Source organism: Lonchura striata, chromosome 1, assembly GCF_046129695.1.
Source record: "Lonchura striata isolate bLonStr1 chromosome 1, bLonStr1.mat, whole genome shotgun sequence".
NCBI lineage: Eukaryota > Metazoa > Chordata > Aves > Passeriformes > Estrildidae > Lonchura > Lonchura striata.
In genome coordinates this window covers 90,234,568-90,257,790 of record NC_134603.1, presented here as the reverse complement: position 1 = coordinate 90,257,790, position 23,223 = coordinate 90,234,568, and the positions used below count along the sequence as shown (strand labels likewise).

Here is a 23,223-nt window from a genome sequence, read left to right as displayed (position 1 = left end):
TTGCCATGTGCCCTTCCCTCCCACATTCTCTCTAGGTTTTTTGCCTTTCTTTTTCATTGGGAAATTGTTTCTCTTCCCTGTATTTTGTTTACACTGTCAATATAGCAGTGTTTGTTCAGGAGAGGTATTTGATTTTGCAGCTGACATTTATTTACAGGGTCACCTTTTAGTCCCTGTGTTGGATTGCAATTCCCTGTGAGCAATATTTCATGAGCAATATCACCTACTGTCTAAGAGATTCCATAGAAAACTGTCCCTCTGTCTGAGTCTCCAGTAAAAGGCAGGTGGAGGCATGCATTAGGCATTATGTTAACACTTTTGTGGGAGCTTATATTGTTCTTTGAGACATAATAAGCCTCCAAGATCATACCAGGTCAAAGGGTTTCTAGCAGTGTAGTACTGTTGCTGAAGCCTGTAGCTTAGTTTGTGTGGCTGATTTTTGAGTGGTTGGCTTTCAGCAACATAATCCAGGGAAGATGTCTCTGCACGTGGCAGGGGAGGGTTTGGAATAGCTCTTTAAATGTCCCTTCCAACCCAAACCATTCAGTGAGTCTGTTGATCTCTGACAAGTTTTTACTGCTATTTTTCTCCAGTGCAATGATCATCTTTGCATATTCTCAGCAGTTACTGCTTTACTACTAGGAGCAGAGGGTACTGTGTCTTTGAATGTTTTGACACTCACTGCTTTAGTTCTTGACTCATGACTTACGTAAGTCTCTTGAGTAGGTTTCAGGTTGCTATTTAGAGGTGATGATATGCTTCTTGTGGAGAAAGCATGGAGGCAAGGAGCTTTAGACAATTGTCTTGTTTTCATTGTCCTTTTCTCATGATTTTTGGTACTTTTTTTTGTTTGTGTGAATAGGCAAGGCAGAAAGGGAGAAAATAGGTCTGTGGAAAATATGTCCTTAAATGCAGATATAGGCATGTAAATATTTATATGCAGATTTAAAATTTTGCTGGTTATCAGAGAGATTAAAAGAGAACTGAAAAATTAGTAGGCTTCTCTGGGTGAGTGGCACCTTGAATATGAGAACATTGCAGTTAAGATGCTCAAATATGAGTGTAGAAAATATAAGTTCAGGTATTCAGTTTTGAACACTTTACCATTATGGAAGCGGGAAGTGGGAAGAGGAAGAGTTGGAAGGAACAAATAATACAGTGACTTGTGGGGAAGCATAAGATATTCAAAAACTGTTCCTCTAAGCTTAAACATTTTCAGCTTTTAAGAATCAACTTTCTGCACCAATGCATTTGACTTTTTTCATAATCTTCACATTTCCCCTCCTTTTTTTTTTTTTTTTTTTTTTACAGCTCTAAGCTACAAACCTAAGTGAAATGGGGTGGGGAGAGAGAGCAAGAGACAATGAGCATGATTTATGAGTCTCACATTATCAAGAATATAGTGGGATGGAGGGTGAATAAGATAAATCTGTGAATAATACCATGCAAAGAAGTTCAGAATGTGGAACCACTCCAGGCCGTGAATGATCCTGTGAAATTTCATGCCTTGTTTGTGTAAGACAGTCAGAAAGTTATTTTCTTCTTGTCTCTGATAGAAAGCTGTCTCCAGACATCCTTGAAATCTTGTGGGATTTGCTCAAAATCATGGGAATTGGTAGCAAAAGTCAGGGTGAATATAACAGTTAACTCTATATAGATGGTTATTTTGGCTCTTGGTCTTCATACTTCAAACCTTATTTGTATTAAAATGCTTGTTGTTAGACTTGTAAAATGTCTTTTGAGTCTTCATAAGATTTCTTGAAATTATCTGCAAGAGAAATATTAGGACCATGTCATGTGTGTGTATGTGTACATATATATATATACACATACATTTTCATCAGAAGGATACAACTTCTCATCATGAGTATTTTGTTTTGCTCAGGAGCTTCGTTGTCAGATAGGAATGCGGATTTGAGATATACTATGACTTTATCGTGATATTTTATGCCTGTTGTGCACCTTTACAATACCTGTTTGACTTCTGAGTGAAATGCTGTGTATGGTTGTAGGAGGACATATATTCAGCATTTTAAGGATTCCATAACATAAAACCTGAACTTCAGCATGTAGTTTCTTACTGTTTGCTGTGGTGGAGGCATTGTCCTGTGGTACTAGAACAACTTTCAGATTTTTGATAGTAGTAGTGATCTTTGCTTGCCTTGCTATAAATAAGCTGAGTGGGCTTTTGAGGGATGAGATTTACTGCTTACTTTAGCAAGTTCTGCAAACAATATCTGACTTAATATTTTTATTTTTTGCTTGCAATTACATATCCTCCTCTTTTTGGTAATGCCTTCAGAACTCCTTAGTTCATTATAAACTCTCAGATCATAATTTTAGGAATAATGTGTATCCTGACTGGTCATAACAAGGCTGAAATTCCATCTTGGGCTTCTGATGTCATCACAGAACTGGGATGAAATTACAGCTTTAATTTATGTACTATGGGGGATAAATTATTTATTACTGTGCATTAGAAAATGATTAATCTCTGCTTGTGTTGCAAGGCTACCCTACTGCTCCAAGTCCCCAGGTAGTGCTGAGACATTGTAGAAATTCTTGTGCAGATTACGTACGGTTTTATGAAGATGCCAGAAAGACCACTGCATTATTCAAAAGCTGCTAGAGGTGATGAAAATTTAGGAAACCACTATGGGTTTTTTCCTAACTAATAGAATTCCTACAAGGCTTTCATTTGCTAAACCTAAGTATTTCCATACCTTTAGTTGCTTTCAATTATTTTGTTTCGCATAAAGCCATGGACAGATAACCAGGTTGAGGAACACTGTGTTTTGGGGACCCTCATTCAACAAAGTACTTTAACTGTAGTCAAGCTCTACTGAAGATAATGGAAATCAATCATTGGTCTGCTGAGTCTGTTCCTTGATTTCTACTTCTTTGATTGTTCATAAAACCAATTTTTGTCCTTTTCCTCCACTTCCCCAAATCTTGTGTGTGTATGTGTGTATGCATCTGCCTGTGTCCATGAATACATTGAAACTGCAGTGGAGCAACATGAGCTAATGGAAAACTGTGATAAATTTAACTGTTTTGTCCATATTTAATTTCAATGACTTTTAAAAAATGTTTTAATATTCTTATAATATTCCATTTTTTATGAGCATTTTCAGTACTAGGAAATTCAGTAATCAAGTTCTGATACGTAATAATCAGTACTATGTAAATTGTTGTGATGTCCACAGCTATGGCTGTGATGAGTTTGAGTCACAGCATTCCTTCACAGCTAGTTTTCATTGGAATTTAGCCTTTCTACATTAGCTGAGAATTTGTCTGGTTTTGTTTTCTAGTCTGTGGACATATATTTGTACAAACCTAGTAGCAGCCACTACGCCATACAGCTGTTACCAAGTAACATAAATAATCTGCCACTTCGTGAAAAGACTTTGGTATCTGGGGAAGGTGACTGGAATTTTGCATTTGCAATGCTCTGTCCTGGTTTGGAGGGGAGGAAGAAAACCCCAGCAAAACAAACAACAAAATCTAACACATGATAATTCCCACTCCCCCCAACCCAAAACCCCTAGCCAAACCCAACCCCCAAAGGTTTGTAGGAATTCTAATTAGTAAACCCTGGCAAATTGTCTTCCAAGTACTCAGCACTATTAGATCTGAAAAAAAGAATTAGATATTTGTAAAAGATCAAACAGATACAAATACCTTAATAAAAGAAGTCACTGATTTAAATTAAGTGAATACTTTATACTAGTACAAAAGTATTATAAAAAATTAAATACTCCCACTTTCTGAGGTGGTATTTTTATCTGTTAAGGCTTTGATGACATGTATAAACCACTCAAGTTTCAGCCCTGTGGGTTATATTGTCACCAGAAGCTCTGACTAATGATACAGTAAAGTCTTACAAATGACAGTTGGGTATAGTATGACTCTAAATTACCTTTTTTTGATTTTTTTATTATTGTCATATGCAAAAAAAAAAAAAAAAGAAAGAAAGCTGCAATGCCTACTGAACTTAGTGGGGAAGTGTTACCCTCAATTTTATTACGGTGGCCATATTACAAATTGCAGATGTGGAATCTAATACTCAGTGACAAAGCTGATAATCCTTGAGGTGTAAGAATCTTGAAGCTGCTGTAGGGAAAGACGTGCGAAACATGCCAGCAGCTCTACCCCACGCAAAATTAAAATGATTGTCATTTTTGCAGGGAACACCATGGGAATCAGAATTAGAGACATCCACCCCTCTTCAGTTTGAAAGCTGAAGAGATGGCTGCAATTTCTGTGCAGAGTTTCAGCCTGCAAGAGCTGTATAAATAGATCTCTGGTGCCGTGCAGATCTGTGCAGGACTAATCACTTCTTCCTTTCTACATCACGAGGAGATGCAGAGTGCAGTCCTCTGCAGCTACCTGTATCATGCCAGTCAAACTGACCACTGGCTGGGACTTCTGAGGGTGGAAAGTTCTGCTCAGATGATGATCCCAATTCTGCGGGAGTGAGGTTTATGTAGATGTAGGCTGATCTTTTAAAACCTCATTTGGATTTTAAATGGGACACAGCATTTGTGCTAGCTTTCTGAATGAGTTGCAGCCTTGGGTGAATCCAGTATTGTGTGAGTCAAGATATTATATCACATCAATAGAGAGGAAACCAGCTGTTTATCATTGGGGAGTTTTAATTGTGCTATGATAGAGAAATGAGACTGGAAATAAGTACAGCAGCATGAATTTTATACATACACTATAATTTCTTACTTTTCTGCCTTCTAGCTCACTATAAATATTATTACCAGTTTTATGTAGGGAGGGGCTTTAAGTGTAATAGGAGAGATAGAAAGGGGCACCAAAGTAAAAGCTGAAGGGTAAATTTTCCAAGGTTCTTAAGCTACCTGTTAGTCACGGTGGTCATAGGGCAAATTCTGTTGAGCTGTCACAGTCCAAAGGAGTTGGATCCTACTCCTGCAAGCCAAGGGTGACACCCTGGATGTACTGTTCTGCATGTATGTGAAGAACTGAATCCTAACATAGAGGACCATAAAAGGACAAACGAAAATTGGAGGAGAGAGAGAAGAAAGAATGACAATGGGTTTTGACATAGGATTGAGGTCCATTAACTTCTTGGTACAGAAGTCCAACTCTGAGAAATGAATATTAAAGTAGATTTGTTACACATCTAGGAAAGTTTGTAGTCACTCTTTTCTCTGCAAGTGCTTCCTTCTCACCTTGCCTGCAGATGCAGACTGGAAAGACATGGCTCTGATCACTCTGGTGAATGTGTTAGAGCCAGTCCAAGCTATGTTCTTCAGAGTGTGGGCTGTTTTATTGCCCAAGTTTTTGTTTAAGATCAATAAAGGTTGGGTAGTCTGGTTGTGCTGTGCTGGCACTCAGGGCTGGGTTGTGCCTGCCTTGGTGCACTGCGGGAGCTTGCCGAGTTGTATAATTGCACGTTTACTGTCATACCATGAATGACTGATGGCATAATTTGTATTTTCAAAATACATAAGCAGCTCAGCCTAATCAGGTGGTGTGGTAAATATTTTCAGGAGATAAAAACAAAGTATTAGGGCAGGGAATAGTTACGAACTTTCTTTAATGAGCTGCATATTGTTTGATCGTGTTTTTTTCATATACATGAGCTTCTACATGCCAAATTCTAGTAATCACTGGCAGCTGCTTCACAGTCCTGGAGAAATAATACTGTAAATACTGGAAACAGTAAAAATTAGTGGATGTGTCAGTTTGCCTTTCAGACTACTGTGACTAAAGGTGATTAGTACAAATAGCAGAAGGCCCTTTTATCTTTCATCTTGCTTCTGGAAATAAAAAGAAAGCAAAAGCTGTGGGACAGAGGGAACAAATTCAGCTCCTCCAGACATTTGACAGTGGTACTACTGACTGGCTTGGATTACAGTTCTGGCTGGGTGAGTGTTTAACTTGTAAATCTGAGTAGTTCTGCTCGCTTCCGGAGCCCCTGAAGTTAAGCACATAAATACTTTGGGACCTGAAAGAGCCTCCTTGGCTTATTCTGGAGAGTTTGCTGCAAAATCTTATAATGTAGGAAAACCCCCAAATCATAAGTCTTTCCCCACTTATAAAGAGTGGCTCATAATGTCGATGGGATGTGGAGGGATTCCATTTATATTTGTTTATGCATACCAATCTTCAGTGCTCCCAAAAGATGAAAAAAAGAGAATGTCACAGTTTTGTGTGCTGATCAGCTGCTGTTATTTTTCAAAGGCATAAATTTGAAATAGCAGATGCCAATTTAAGTAACTTTTAAACATATGTGGAAAGCACTCCTGAAAATAAACTGAAGTTAGATTGAAGGACTTTTTTTAATGAAACATTTTTCTCTAATACAAATATGTCAGTGCTTGGTGACAATCACGCTCACTGGAACTTGGGAGAACAGGGGGAACAGTTCACTCTTCCACAATGAGGAGCGGTTTGTTTTTAATAATAAAAAGAAGATCCCTGTAATAACTGTGAAATGGCCCAGGAAAGTAGTACATTCACAGGTGGATAAAATATTTCTGTAGACTTTAGATGTCTTTCTGAAAATACTACAGAGCAAATTTCTGAGCTTGATGCTCCTCACTTGCATTAAGTGAAGGGTTGTTTCTCACTCTGGGGGGATTCTAACCTCAGGTTTTATGTCCTGTCATATGATTATTATAAACCTAAAGGAGCATAATCATCTTTGCTGACTTTCAAAATCTCTTTAATTTTTTTGAGCCTTAAATTGATTAATCTAGTGTAGACTGCATTTCAATATATACCTATATGTTGAGGCACATGTATTTTAGCATAAGAGTCAGGGAACTAGTACAAGGAGGTGTGTTTGTAGCTTTTTAAACTTACTTTAAAGCAATTATATAATGATCATTGTCTTCTTTTTTAGTAATATATTAGCTACTGAAAGCAGGTTGTTGTCTATTTCAGCCTGTTTGAAAGAAAGTTGCACAGTTGGTTTCCTTGCAAATATTGTTCATCCTGCAGAGACTGGCTGAAGGGTTACTTTCATTTTCTTCAGGACAGTGGTGACAGGAAAGTTATGTGGTGGTATAGCTATCTTCAGTTACTAGCCATAGACACCAAGGAGAAACTCTTGGTGTAAAGTCAAGGAATTGTTGGAAAAGACAGTATAATGTCAAAATTGACACAGGCTGGTTCCAGAAAATGAAACTGTTGAGTGCTTTGTCATGACAAATATATGCAGGTTGAAAGCAGCTCTGTCCTAGGTATGAATAAATGCTAGAGAGGTTAGACTGCACTGCAGCCCACATTAGTACATGAGTATGTATGTAAAGAGGTACAATATCCAAAATAAATAAGGCTGTAGATAATTTTTCTGGTTACAAATTCTGTTCACCAAAATTAATAAGACATATGTAGCTATGTGCAACATTGTGAATGTTCCATAAACTTAACTTTGTTTCTAATGGTATCTGTCTTATGAATAATGTAAAGGAAAAATAGTTTGTTTTGATCCTCCAGAGGAAAAACCCTTTCATTATCTCACCTCTCCTCAAAAGCCCCAGACATCTACTTGTCCTCTGTCATTTGAAGCAGATTTAAATCTGTTATCTGTACCTTTCCTGTCTTGCATAGGAACAAAATGTTGTCCTACTTTCTGTAATTGGAATTTGGTAAATCACAAATAAGTTACAGTAGTAAATGGAATGTATTAAAGAAATGGAACAGAGGACAGATTACAATTTAATTTCCCAGAAGATAGACCTAATATTATTCATAAACAGAATGCAGTTCACAGTAAGTACAAGTAAAGTTGTGTTTCAAACCAGCCTAAGTAAAATAAGCCTCCCTGGGCAAGATGGTGCTTTATTTTGTTACTGATGAATGTTACAGAACTGGCACTGCAGTTCTGAATTTTAACATCAGATCCATTGGTTTATCTGTCTTACCAGCTCAACATAATTTTTCTCAGGCCAAGATGAATATTTTAGTTTGTTTTTCTTGTAGAATACACCATCTTCGTATCTTCTCGAGTCTCTGCAGTAAGGTTGGAGTCCACTGGCCAACTCCAGCTAAGTTTAACAGGCAGATTGAGCTCTGAGCAGTTTTGTGGAACAAAGATTTGGGTGTAGAACAACAACAGAAACAGGTGACCTTTCTGGAGGAAAGGCTTGCCCGTGTTACCAGAAATGTGAGAGTGCCATTGCTCAGGATTAGCTTTGCTCAGAGCATGCATCTCACTGTGCGTGGGATTATGTGGAGGCAAAGCCACAGGAACCAGCCTTCATGGACTCCACTGAGTATGGGACTGCTTGGTCTTTTAACATCCTTTTACTTTACCCATGCTGTATTGGCAAATGTCAGATTTTAGGTATTCAGCTTACTCTAAACTAACAGCACCTTCACTCATTTCACATATTCAGTATTAGTCAAATGGAGCCCAGTTCAGATGGACAAGGTGATGTCACCAGGGCTATGTGACAGATGGAACATGATGCTGGTCTGTGTAGCCAAGCTGGGAGGTTAGAGCTCAACCCACTTTTTCTGTCCCATGCATAGAGTTACCAGGGAATGCAGTTTAAACACAGAGATCACTTATGAAAGGTCCCAGACTTGCTCAGACAGCTCTTGAAAATGCAGGACAAGGAATTAGGCCCAAAACTGCGCTATTAAAAATTAACCATATTAGAAACCATGTTCCTGGCTAGTTTAATACATAAAACCAATTACCTTTGCAGGAAACTAACACAGATTCGCATTACTTTGGAGGGAAAGGACAAATAGCATGGTAGCAGTTGTGACAGTGCCCAGCTTCCCATACTGACTTTGCCTTTTTCATTCATGAAAATGGACAGTGGTGGTGAAGTTGAGACTGTGGATTTTACACACACTTCCTCTACACTTGGGCTTCCTGCTTGCAGTGACCTCAGAGTTGTCTCCTGCGTAGAAGGCGTGTGAAGGAAGAGAGAAGCTTTCAAAAGGGATTTGAATACTAGGAGAGCATTTCACCTGGCCTCAGCCAGGTTCTCAGCATGGTGGTCAATGTCACTCTTGCTCACAAATCTGCTGCCAGGTCCAGACAAGTTTAACAAAATTTGAACAGATGGATCAGTGAGGTTTGGTTGGTTTCCTGCGCTTGGAACACAAGGAAGTTTCTATCACTTCTATACCTATGAAAGGTATTTTTTAGCAGCTTCTAGTGAAACTCTGGAGTGTTATGTGGTTGCTACTGCTTGGGACAAAGAACTTAGGAGGAAAAGAAGCAAGTATGGAGGATTGTGTACAGGTGATTTTTAGCCACTGGCCTGGAAACCTCCACAGACTCAGCAGATACTCTTTAATGAGTGGCAAAAAAATAAAGCTAGATATCATGTCATAGAATTCTTGGCCTTTCATGCTCTGAAAAAAGATGTGATGACTGTCTTATTATTTGAATTAGTTATGATAAGTGTTAAGATTTTGAGGGTCTATTTAATGACATTTTCAAAGAGAACAATAGATCTGTGAGGACAAAAACCAGAGGACATTTGACATAAGCTCAGGTGACAATATATTAAAAAAACACTACTGCCTAAAATTTTCTGCTGGCAACTTTTACAATTAATGCCTAATTTTTTATTATTATGCCTAATGTTTATTATTTCAGGGGTTTAATGGTAGTAGTACTATATTTTATGGAGCTCAAAGGTAGTACTTTTTTTGGTCTTTTTATCCAGTTTGTTTTACTTTTTCCCTTCTGTAACTCTTTTCTTACTATTTTGGTGTAGGACAAGGAGAAGATAATTTAAAAAGTAGAAGAGCTCACTGCAAAACTGCAGAAATTAGGTTAGCTATTGTAGCTGAAACTACTTTGATCTATTCTTTACATTGTTCACTTCAAGATGCTCTTGCTGCTTGTCAGTATTACACTGTTGCAATATTAGAATATAATATAATAATATCAGCTTTTTATTTGGTCGCATAAAGATGAATGACAGCAGAATATTTTAATTTTATGATTGTACCTATATTAAAAAGTAGTGTGGACCGACTGGAGAAGAGTATGTGTGAGAACTGTGCTGGGATGTTGAGGTTTGCACCAGGCATGTTTTGGGGTTGCTTTTACTTCTGAGCTGTCTGCTGCTGCTGGCTGCTCACTCTGGGGAACATGATGCTTCTAGTTAATTACTGCCAAGAGGAATTTGTTCATGGGTTTCAGGTCCACCCCACAGTACAACTGAAAGCCCAGGCAGGATGGGTTACCTGGAGACTTGCTTCAAAAGCTGCCTGCCTGATTTAACAAAAGCAGAAGGTAGTTTTGCCCTACAGGGATGCAGTGGGATGAAGGCATGGAAAGAAAGGCATATTTCAGTGATCTGATCATGTATAGTTATGCCAATTAGTGAAACAGGTTTAATAAGTTTTCTTTCTTTTTGTTATTTCTTCCCTTTTCTTTGTAATTATTACTGAAAGGGGAAGGATGATGTGAGTAGGCTTCTGAGAAGGAAGGCTGTTTTGAGAAGTTAGAAAAAAGAAATCTTCTGCTGAAAGGATCGTATCTTCTTTAAGGAGCTTATACAATGCCAAGTGCACATTAGATGCTTAACCCATGTCTAGTGGCTGGTACTTGACCTGCTGATGTGAGCATGTGCTCACGTGGGGACAGTGCTTGTAACCTTCAGTCACAGAGAGCTCAGCCAGACGCTGCACTCAGCCGAGGCTCTCGGCCATCTGAAGACACTGGCTGGGTAGCCTTTATTTAAAGGTGTACAGCCTCTTTTTGGTGTGTGTCCTGAGGCAGGGAAGGGGATGTGTAATGTCATACTATTGCTAGCATGACCTGGAAAATACATGATGTTATCTGAGACAGTAGGTGTGAGAGCTGGTCTGGCAGATGTGACAGTCCTGCTTTCTGGATCTGACAGCTGGCAGTGCAGGGATTGTACAACCAGACCTGGTATTTGCTGAAATGCTCATGTTATGGCTTGTGCTGAAGGAAAGAAGAAGTAAAGGTGACAGAAGTAGGAATGCAGTGTTTCAAGGTTTTTTTAAAATAAGACAAGTTTGAAAGTAGACTTACAGAAAAGCTTTGTCTTTCTCGGTTTCCCATCTCTTCTTGATTAAAAGAGTAGGTTTGACTACAAAAAAACCAACCAATCTTTGTAGCCAACCAACTCACTGAATTCAGGCAGGTGACAACATTTCTTCTTCTGCCTGTAAGATTTTAGCTGCTGCCATAGTCCTACTCTCAAAAAGTAGGACCAAACCACAGTGATGCTGAGCTGCTTGTGGCTTAGTCAAATTTCTATTCTAAAAACAGCTTATGGTAAGGCTTTCAAAGTTTCCTGCAACAAAGGTCATCACAGGTTTCTTCTGAAATGTCCTGAATGTCTCCTGTGCTCTCTGTCACTGGCAATACATGATTGTATAAGGAATGTTGATTGTTCAGATCTTTCTACATAGCAGCAAGCAACTATATCCCAAAAAACAACCTCATATAGCTAGAAGGTAGGTGAGATGAGTAAGTAAAGCAGAAGGCAATAGAAAAAAAATAAGAGGCCCATCTGTTCCAAACAAAATGGAATTACTATTGTTCTTCTAGAGTCCTTCCTTTGAAGGACCCAGAATGTGTCTGCACATTGAATATCACACCATATTTCATCTTCTTAACATCTCTTTCTAAACTATACGTGCTCTTTAGCAGAGGCACACTTGCCTGCTGCTTTTTGTGGGCAACACGCTGAACTTTTACAGGAGGACGTATGTTGCTGTTCAGAGCAGCTTGGCCAGTGAAAGAGTGGGAGGAGGGTATTCAGCTCTGCATCCACTGGCATTCCTTGTTTTCAGAGGTTGTGAGCCAAGGAGGGCTGTGCCTTTGAGCACAGGCAGTCAAATGGCAGGGTCGCTGCCAAGGGATGAAGCCACTGACTTGTGATGCAGTCTGTCTCTCTCAGACCTTCATGCTGGGATAAAGGAGGCACTTAGGGTGCCAGGGAGTGCCTGAGGTCAGCAACTGATGAGACTGGGGCTTTATGACTTGGAAAGACATGACACGCCTCAGGGTAAGTGCGGGAGAGCATGGCTCTGTGTCACCTTGTAATGATAAACAGGTGGCATCAAGGCATGGGGGCAGTGAGCGTGGGCTGGTAGTTCTAGTCCAAAAATCATGCAATAAAGTCACTTCAGCTGTTCAGAAAAGAGGGGAATTCATGGTGTGTGTGTGCTTATGAGCAGAAGGCAATAAAAGGAGTAAATAGCAGGTAGGAACATGTGCCTGAGCCTGCCAGACCCTCAACAGAGATAAGGGAGAGCAGTAGGTCCATTCCTGTGAAATTTGGGGGAAGAGTTCCTGTCCCCATGGTGAGAGGTGTGCATAGAGCCTTGTACTGTCAATTCTTCATCCCTCATAGCTCATTCCAAAATGAGATCCTATTTTAGCAATCCACTGTTCTCAACTGGCCTTGGCTCTGTCCTGTCATGTGCAATGGTACTACTTTTGCCCAGACCCACCCCAGAACTGCTTGCTTGGGGATGGCAAGGGAGGCTGGCAGTCCTGTCTGCCCCCCAGGCTTGGAGGTAGGCAAGCCTGCCCAAATCCAGAAATAAGAGAGGAGTCATTCTCTCTAGCTTGTTTTGAGGTTTAATTTCTGTCTTTACTTGAGTCTTTGTTTCCATTGCTGTGGTTTTTCATCAGTTTTGATCACAGTCAAGTCATGCTAACATAGCGAACGTGCAGTTTACCTAGAATGGAAAATCATCTCAGTCCATTCAGCTCCATCAGCCTTTTGAGAGAGGCCCCACTGTGAAATGAAGGAAGACTAGGGGAAAAGAGGCATCCTACTGCTGGTATTTTATCGGGCTGCTACTGTCTTGGTATTTTCTTAAAGTCCCAAGCTGGCAAAGCAGGGGTAATGCCTGTCTCAGCTCTCACTGAAAAGCAAAATATTTCTGCCTTTGAATGCAGAGCAGCACAGCACCTGTTGTGTTCCTGTGGCTCTGAAGACAGAGAAATTGATCCTGTAACTTTTGTCCAATCTCATTGATTTTTAGGGAAGTGCTGTGTTTTGAGGAGTGCTGTATTTTGAGGAGATGTGTGCTGATCAACCATCATTTAATTCTTGGGGGTTACTAGTAGTGCATGCTGGGATAGGCTATTGGATAGCCCTGGCTGAATTCGGTGTCTTTGCAGCTGGCAGGGTTAATGCTGTGTGTATGGGAGGAGGAAGCAGGATTTGTACTTCAGACCTGCTTCTGCTGGGAGCTAGAGAAGCCAAGCACCGCCTCATTTATTGCACCGTGAAGAGTGAATGAGCTGACAAAATATTCCTTTAATTTGTTTGAAGCTGCAGTCATTTCTCCAGAAGGGGGAGAGTGGAGTAATCGAATGCTGGGAGGAATGTGCTTAATTCATGATTGTCCTTTTTCCCTAACTCCATAGACACTACGAAGGGGCTGTCAGATCTTACATGTTTTGGAAAGTCCAGGATTATCTGGCTATTGAGTGAGTCTTTGTAAAGTGTGACCCAACAATTCTGTTTTTAAGAGTTCACTGTTGGTTTTGATACTATTTCAGTTACTGAGAAAATATTACAAATGCATGGAGGTGCAAGCCATGTGTGCCTCATGACTGCAGGAAGAGCACATATGTATGGCAGGCCTGATGCTCCTTTCTGATGGTGAAATTTGAATTTGGCTCACAGATATTATGTTGTAACAAAAAAAAGGAGGGCAGAATGAATTTAAAGTATTTTTCTTATGCTTAATTTTTAGTGTTTTATCCTCTGATACATGAATTGTTACTTCTGGGGTTTTTTTTTGAAAACCAGACTATTTCCTCCATCGCAGTTAAATCAATTTTCTTTTGACAAACCCTGATTTGTTGCTTCTGTTTCTGTAAGGATCAGATGGGTAATGGAAGCTGTACAGCAACTTTATGTATGCTACTCAAGATAGTGAAATGTAGGCCTACAATAGGCCTTTTTTCAACAGCTGTAAAGCTGTTGTGTGAATACAGTGAATCCATTCAGTGTCCCCCACGCTTGCTGGGAGCAGCCTGGAGAAGAGAGTTGTACTGGTGAAATGACTAGCCAGCAAAACGGTTTCAGAGGGACAGGCTGATGACTCACTCCTTATTTTGGTTTGCAGGGTCTTTTTCTGCATATGTGAAGTTTCAGCCTGAGTTAAGAGATCTGTAACTATATAATTTTCTCCTTGTTTCCAGTTTGTCCACTAAATCAGCATGGGTGTTGTGTTACTTCCATCAGCCCTCTGAGACGGGGGGATTCTCTTATTTTTTATAGAGGCAGGGGCAATTTTGGGTTAAGTGACAGTGTGCATTAGGAGCCAAACACTCATGCTGTAGTTGTACTATAGAAGCTCAAGTGTCATTCAGAGCTATTTCAGCCTTTCAGGAAGTGTCACATAGTATTTGCCCATAGGTCATGAAGAAAAGCCTAGAGGATAGCTGGGAATCTGTCCACCAGTTTTATTTGACTCTTTAAACAGAGCATTAAAAATGTAAGTATATAAAGTGAGATCAGGAGGATTTTATGCTGATTTTGATCTTTGGCCATCTTGTATTTGAGTTCAGGAAAAAAATGAGAGGCAGAACCTACTTGATTTGGCAGGGTGACGCTCTGTAAGATAATCCCTTTAACACTTTTTCTTAAATTAAGAATGGTTTCTAGGTGGCATGAGTCATGGACAGACTGTCCTCATTTCACTTTGAACTTGCAGCCTTCTCTGGATGTGTGTCACAGATTTAGAGGGCTTTGTCCGCTTCCTGCAATTGGTAGGCTTGGCTGTGGCAGCCTTGACTGGTGTTGAGTGAGAGCAGGCTCCTTGAAGGGTGAGGCAGCACCACGTCAGCCTGAATAAGTACGGTGGAATAGGGGTCCAGGCTAATTTAAGCAGAGTATTTTGTACAATAAGCAGCTTTGGAGAGTGGTGACATAGGCACAACCTCTGTACAGATGTCAAGGTCCCCCTTATTTGTGCGTTGTGGACTGCTTCAAGTTCTGGGTTGTTTTCTTCCTGGGTGTGTGGGGGAATACACTGTGGTATAGAAAGCTGTACTTTTTGAATTTTTGATCACTTTTGGAAAAGTTGTCTTTTTTGAGGTATATAAAGCACAGAAGGCTGTGAATATTTTTTTAATTCTTAATTAAAAGCAAGGGGAAAATTATTCAGATTATTCAGTCTGTTCTAGCCAAGGAAGAAAATCGAAGTGTCCTGGCTTACATGCACACAAGGTCAAATCCTCTCATTGTCATGTTGTGTAAATTTGTTGGCTTCAGTGGGAGTAGCCACAGATGTAATCCTGGGGATAGTTCCTTTCAGGCTTTTTACAGAGCAAAAATTAATCTGGTTGTTGGTCCTAAAAATTGTTCATAGAGAAATAGCTGGGATGCTTGTAATCCAGAGAGGCCATGCAAATACAAGACCATGCTCTCAGAGGGAACGTGAACTCTGCACTGGCTGGCAGTGTTTTCCTGCTGACAGAGCCTGGTTTGGAGTCTTACGTACTCAGCTGGCCCTTGGCCAAGGCTTGCTGCAGGTACTGGCGAGGGAGGAGGGTGGAACAGGGGGTGGTGAGAAGCTGTTCTTGGTAGCTGCACTTACTGAAAATTCAAAACCCTTCAGACCTTTTTTGGTGATGGTAGAGAATGTCAAAATTGATTGTATTAGAGACCTGCCAGTTACTTTTAACTCATCTACTTCGTTGCTCCTCCTCCCTTCCTTCCTCTCTTGACAGCTGGGCTGCGTTTTGTAGTGCTAATGCTGCATTGCTTCTCCAGCAGGGCTACTACTTCCCCCACGCTGCTACTACAGAAATACTACAGGATCTCCGTGAAGACTGAGGGAGAGGGCTGTGTATGTTTTATTAGTGATAATAACATGATAGCAGTAATAAAACTGTGTAGCAGTTTAATACTTTACATAAGGATTTTTCTTCTGGTTTGTGTCCTGGGTTTTCTTCCATTTTCACCATCATAAATTTGTGGAGTCTGGTATATCCTGGATTGTACTTTAAATGAATACTTTGTAGTGTGCTATCTTATGTTTTTTTTTAAATGTCATATTTTTGAGTGGTCTAAACCAGTTGTTTTTTTTTTTTTTTGTTCACTTGGATCTTTTTTTTTTTTTTTTTTTTTAAGTACAGCTCACAGAAGAACTGCTGCTGGAGGAAGTTACCACACTAGCTTTAGATAATGAAACATACATTCAAAAAAGGTCAGGGATTTCCCCTGAGCCACCCACCAGTTGCTTGAAATGACATTTTCATTCTGAGTGTTTCTTTTTTTGTTTTTGTTTAAGATCCTGGAGCGCAGGGAAAGAGTTTTAATGCAAAATACCAGAAAAAAAAATCTGCAACATCTCCTGTGAGAGGGGGGACAAAAGGAGAGTAACAATTGCATCTTGAAACACTCTTGATTTGAGGTAAGTGATTGGAGGGTCTTAAGTTACAGTTAGTTTCTAATTAAATTAACCATTATTTACCTCAGAGTGTCATGATATTGTTGTTGAAGACAATAAAAACAGGCAGGAGAGGGAGGGAAAGAACTGTAATGGCAAGCCCAGAAACAGCAGCAAAAATATGTAATGTGCTTATCTTTTTGAAAATGGGCCCCATGAGTTCCAGTCCCACAAACTGGCTGGCAATCATTCTGACATTTATAAGGGTTGAACCCTGTTTAAATCAATGAGGCTATTCTCCCTGAAAGTTAGACATAAGCCTAAATATTTCCTAGTTTGGAAACTATATCATATGGGAACTATTGAAGAAAGCTATTGAAAAACATACAACACACAGCCAGAAAAATGCATATACTACTCTTTTACTGTTGGTGATAATGTCATGAGTAATCTGATTTTGCAGCATCCTTAAGTGATATTTTTATATTTTATATTAAATACATTGTTCTCATTTTTATGTTTAAACACCTTATTGAAATACCAAACTTCTTAGCAAAGCTTTAACGATACATCTGCCTTAATTGCTTCATCAGTGTGCCTTTCAACAAATGCAGTTAAATGTACAGAGAAAATAATGTCCCCTTTCATAACTAGAGTTGCAAATTGCACTTGGATATTTGAATGGCAACTGAACTAAAAGCTCCCTGACTGAGGCTGAATTCTGTTGTCAGAGTTAATTTTTTTAATAAAGACAATAATGAGGCACAAGGAGAAGCTCACCTTTTCCCTGTAGTCTTCTTTCTTTGTTTGTTTTTGTTTTTGTTTTGTTTTCATTTCTCATTAGAAAATAATCTAACCTGAATCTAGTAAGGAGAAAATGCTACAGTTATAAAACTTTTAACCAATGAAAATGTTGCATAAATGAACACTAAAAATGAACACCAGCATCTTTCTTAAATAAAAATTTTAAGTTATTTACTCTCTTCTGCTGCACAATTGTGCTGAAAGAGATAAAACTACCGTAAGGAATCTGCAGAATCAAAAGGACACATACAACCTGGAAGAAGCAGAGTATATGTTCCCACAAATGTGCAGAGAATCAAAACCTTTTGGCAAGTGGCATTTGCAGACGTATGTTGCTTTCCAGATTTCAGAAGAGAGGAGAGCATAGCCAAACTCTGGCGATTGCTCTGTATTTGCTTTGTAGGAACAGAGCTATTAAGTTTCTTTTGAAATCAACAGGCCCACTGCAGGGAGCTAAATATTTCCTTTCTGGTCAGTGGACAGGAGCCATTGCTTGGGAAATTGTAGTGGTCCTGTAGGTATTTGTACTGATTTTTCTGAACAGGTCAGTTTCAAATCAGTGTAGCCAACTCCTTTTTATGTGCAGATCTTGCACTAGGGACTATAAGCCCAAACAGGAATACAGAACTCTTTCAGCAGGAGTCTGAGGCAATTTTTGTAGTTGTGAAATGAGGTATTAATTCAAACCTGTTTGAAGGCTGAGGTTGGGAAATGCCTTGCTCTCTGGGGCAAGCCCTGTTTCAGGTGCAGGTGACAGTCTTGGCCAAGCCAGTGAGAGAGAAGTGCTCCATTGTGTGATCACCCTCAGCCCACCTTTGCTTTCTGTCCATCCTACTCTCTTGGAGGCAAGCATTCCTTCTTGGTTCTGTGGAGCATAAATCAAAATGCTTTTATTGATGCCTCCTTTTCATTGATGTCAGGCCAGGATAAGGCGTATGATTTTCCTTTCACAATTGCCTTCTTGTTGCTCTCTGAGGAAACTCACATTGAAGTTCAGGAAAAGATATTTTGTAGCATCAGTGTGGCCTTTATAATAATTTTATCAGTTCTATGTTGCACTCAGAAAATCGTTGAGGTTGTTTTTATCTTTCTTTGTATCAGAGTGCAGGAGCTCATTGTCAGAGTATTGGAGGGAACCTCTTTTATACCAAAAGGTCCATTTTAGGATATATTAAATTGTCCCACTGTCCTTCTCCTTTCTTAATTTTTTCAGCATGTGAAGAAATAATGTCCCCATTTTTGTGCATGGAGAAGGTCCTGTGGTATATGCCAGGGAGTTATATGGGTGCTGAGCTGAGCAGGCAGAGAGACTGACTCTCTCCTGCTTTGTATTTTTCACTGGGAGTGAGCACAGGAGACCGAGCCTGCCCAGATTAAACACATGCCTTTTTAGTTTTGCTCTTCGTTCAGCTGTCAGCATGCCATGTTCACAAATTGTCCCCTGACCATGCTCCTCAGCTCTCCTGAACCATTAGTTTTGTGGAGCTCTTCAACAAAGATGGCACTGGTTCGATTTCCCCACCCCCTGCCCTGGCTAATGGAAGAAGACTTTGTTTGTATTTTCCCCTCAAATCAGCTGCATTAGATCCCAAAGCAACTTGTGTTAAGTGGAAATGAGGCTTTGATAATATAGGTGCTTGCTAGAGACACTAAGATTTTTTCCCCCACCCCCTGTATATGGATCTTTTCAATGGGGTGCTACTGTGAATCAGAAGGGAAGTGCACAGGCTGCCAGGCACATAATGGAATTGTTCTTTTGTTTCAGTATGTGTGTGTGAGCCTTTGTAAAGAGGAGGCGGTGGGGACAGAGAACGGAGACCTTCACTGCAGGAGGGTAGGAGAGTGCAGTGGCACAGTGCAGGGCAGCACTGTGGCAAGATGTGGCTGTGCCAGTGCCACCATGCCCCTTCTGCTCGGCTCTGATGGGCACTGCCTGGGTCTCACACTGTCACACTGCATGTCCCAGGAAAATGGGTGAAGCTTGCACAGCCATTCACTATGCTGCCTGTAAACCATGTAAGGCAAAATATTCAAAAGCTGTAATGTTTCCAGTGCTTTCCCTAAACTTTCAAAAGTGATGTAAAAATGAACTGTGCTGATCCTGTCCTTCCTTACTGTGAGGCTATTTATTGTAAAGAGCGTATGGTATAAGTAATTTCAGTATGGAGTACCTAAGAGCTTGAACCAAAGCCTTGGATCCAAGCCCACCAGCAGCTTTGCAAAAGGCAGGATCCAGATCTGAAGTCAGTGGTTCACACAGTTTCTAGCAGAGAGTGGTTTTAAGTTACTTCATGAAATGGGAGTAGCCAGAAATTTTAAACTGAAGCTTTTAAACAAGTTTTTGACTTTTTCTGCCCCACCATTCTCCTCTGCCTTAGAAGGTTATTGCAAAAGCACAGAAGCTATTTTCTCCTAGCCACTGTGGCCAGGACACACCAACTCAGGGAAAGGAGAAAGGCCTCTGTGGTGGTGACTGTTATACAGCCATATGCTTTTCTTTTCTGAGTATTTTTTTCTTCTAAGGAGTTAGTCTGCTCTTCTTGATGGAGGTCTTTGAAAGTGGAGGCTTTGGAAGTAGGATCCTGAAATTTCAAGGACATCAAGAAATGGTTTATCGCCCTGGCATGGAGCAAATCAGATCACAGTAGCTGGACTCCCACCTCCTGAATAGTCCTCTCTTAAGATGCCATAGCTGAATTACAGACATGAAAAATTTCAGCATTGTAGACAAGAAATCCATAAGGCCCAAATTTTTCTTTTCTTGCTAGATATATGGTTGTGGTTTTATTCTCTCCCTTTTCTTTTGCCCTTGGACACAGCATTTTAGGGCTTTTCAGTCTCTAGCTGTACATGGACTAGAGAGGCATCTGGTTATGTGTTACTTTACACATCTGTTACATACGTCAGAGAATCAAATCCAGCACCCAGAGACTTAATGTGTATTTGCAGTACTCACTGTGGGACTCTGAATCCTTCATCCAATGAATTGCTTATGAGGATACAAAAATGCAGTATTTCAATCTAGTGCATATAGTATTGCAGTTTATTGCATATGTATTGCACATATATACACTACAGTCTCCGTTGTATTTGACAGAGAAAATCTGGTGTGGGAAAGATGAGAAGTGGCCGTGCGCTGGGAAGTATTTAGGCATGGCAGTTAGTTTGTTTCCTCCTGAAAACATTGTATCTCTAGTTGGCTGCATGAGAAACAGTTTTCATCATGATTTGAGTATCTCTAAGAGGTATACCAACAGTGTTTGTGTATTTCAAGCTTAACTTCAGGCTGGTTGGACAGTGGGGAGAGGCCAAATACCTGAGACAGCATTGGTAGCTGAGGCAAAGCTCAGGCTTTGCAGTTTTGTCTGGAGAATCTACTATTTGCAGGCTGTATAGGGAGCATGAGTGTCATGGCTTGACCCCAGATGACAACCAAGTACTATGCAGCCACTCACTTCCTGTACCCCCACAGTGGGATGGGTAAGAGAACTGGGAAAAAAGTGCAGTGAGATAAGAACAGTTATAATTATATAACAACAGCAACAATAATAAAAATAGTAGTGGTAATGATGATGTAATGAAAAGGGAGGCGACCAGAAGAGAAAGAGAAATAAAACCCAAGGAAGGCAAGTGATACACAGCACAGTTGCTCACCACCTACTGACTGATAACCAACCTGTCCTTGAGCAGCCATCAACCCCTCCTGGACAGCTCCTCCAGCTGACAGATGGAGCAGGATGCTCTGTTGTATGGAATATCCCTTTGGCCAGTTTGGGCCAGCTGTCCTGGTCATGCTCCCTCCCAGCTTCTTGTGTATCTCCTTGCTGGCAGAATGTGGGAAAATGGAAAGTCCTTGACTTAGGATAAGTCTTTGACTATGGAGCTACTAAACATGAGTTATTAACGTTATTCTCATGCTAAATCCAAAACCCACAAAACTTAAAAGCTACTAGGAAGAAAATTAACTCCATCTCAGCTGAAGCAGGGGTAGTGCATTAGTTTGGGTTTCTGTTTTGCTTTTCCTCTGCTTGCTTGTTCTGCAAGTGCATTAAGTTTGCAGAAAACGTGTCTTCTTAGATGGTCTTTATTTATGATTCATGCAGAACCCAAATGTGGTAGGTGTTATTCCTACAAATGCTAACTTAGGGCTATTCATTAGTGTGCAGTGCATGCCACTGAGCAGATGAACCTACTCTTGCTTTTTATGGTTTTTTTGTTTGCTGTGGTGGTGCTGACCATCCTTGGGTACAGCAGTCAACATGCGTGTTGTCTCCCCTTTTGCTCACCTGTAGTGGAACAGCTGCTCACTGTCTGGGAGGTGAATGGAAGCCATCATAATGGCAGTACATGCCAGTCTCTGTTTTGGGAGCCCCTGGCTAGGTCACTGTTAAAACCTGTTGGCTGGATGTTACAGGGGGCTGCGTAAAACAGGCATTAGTGCAGGGGAGCTGGGTTGGGGGAGATTTTATTGAATCCAAGACAATGTGAAAATGAAAATTTGGCAGAAGGCACATTACAGCAAGAGGGAGAGTGGAGAGTGCAGAGTGAGCAACATGATTCCCTTCTGCTGGAGGGCTCAACAGCTGGTGCCCATGTGGAAGCATTTTGCCTGGTGAGCAGTGGTTCTTTGTGCCCTGATAGAGCTGTGGGTGTCAGGAGAAGGCATCCCAAGGGTTCACCAACCCTGTGGCCCACTCGCCCTCTGCAGCTGGGAGTTCTTTGGAGTCCTCCCCTGGCTCTCTGCAATGTGACTGCTGTGGGCAGGCTGCTGCAGCTGCTTGTTTGAAATGATAATATTTTACGCTGTTACTGTGGAATACTGCAGCATTTTTTGTAATTATGGGCTGCAGGCCAGTAATGTACAATAACATTTTGCTCTTCCTGTGCTGTTGCTACTGTAGGCATTCATTCCAATTTGGGATTTGGGATGCATTTGGAGTACTTTTTTTTTTTTCTTTCTTTCTTTCTTTTTTTTTTTGTTTTGTTTTGTTTCTTTTTGTTGTTTCTAGATACTACTTGTTATCTATTGTGTGTGTTTTTGGAGTATTCATTTCTACCCACATACGTCCATACAAATCTATCTGAGAAAGCACTTCAGAGAGCAGCAGTCTCTGTTGAAAAAGCAATTGTTGTGGCTTTCACAGAATTACATTTTTTTGAAAGTATGAGGCAAGAATGAGATGAAGACTGCTTTTTAACTTTAAAAACCGTTATGATTTTAAGACATATTTGAGGCAGATAGTAAGCAAAACCTTTCTTTGACTGATGGTGGGCATATTTAGCACTGAAGTCCCCATCTGTACCAAGCTGTAGGTGATTGAAACTTCTGGGATGGCAGAATCTGGAAGGCAGATCCTTTAATGATTCTCTGCAGCTTTGGTTTTAACTGTAATTTAAAAAAAAATAAAATTCAGAGGAAAGTAATCATAACTTGGAAGAGGATCAGTAGTGTTCATGCCAATGATTGTTTATTAATGTGGTCATGGTCTGGAGATGAAACTTTTGTGAAAGGGAAATTCAAGTCCTAGACATCAGAGCTCACAACTAGTCAGCCTGCACAAAACTGGTTTCTTTCTGGAAGGTAGAGGTTGAGTCCAAAGGAAATGCATAAGGTACAACACAAAGGATACAATTAATTTGTTTTCGAGTAAATTTGGAATAGAGTGTGCTATACAAAAAGGATTGCACTTTTCACACATGTAATTTTAGTGTCCTATTACTGTGCTGACTCACTAAATGACTTCAGTCTCAATCTGCATTTGGTTTAAATTACTTCAGAGGCCTGCATTTGTATGCTGCTCTGTAAAGTAATTCTCATCTGTAATCCAGATTTTTTTCCTTTTGTTCGGCATTTCAACTGACTTGTCTCTTTTCATTTTCCAGGTCTCAGTTTTACTAACATTTGAAACCAATCTCTCTGTATGCCTGCTTGGGCCCTGCAATTGGCAAAAGTCATTTTTCAGCAACAGATAGAACAAGGAATGAATCATTGCTTTCTGCCTTTCCATTAAATTACCTAAACCACTACTCATAAATATTGCTTTATGTATGGTACAGCAGCATGATTAT

The 23,223-nt window shown here is 40.2% G+C and overlaps 1 protein-coding gene across 16 annotated transcripts in view; it reads left to right on the top strand.

The window, feature by feature from the left end:
• The window catches only part of ATXN1 (ataxin 1), a 367,335-nt gene that overhangs the window by 189,912 nt on the left and 154,200 nt on the right, over positions 1–23,223 (top strand). For all 16 annotated transcript variants that reach the window (XM_077785675.1, XM_021553039.3, XM_031503950.2 and 13 more), the window contains one exon: positions 16,252–16,374. The gene's annotated coding sequence lies outside the window, so the exon portion shown is untranslated. The remainder of the gene's footprint in view (positions 1–16,251; positions 16,375–23,223) is intronic.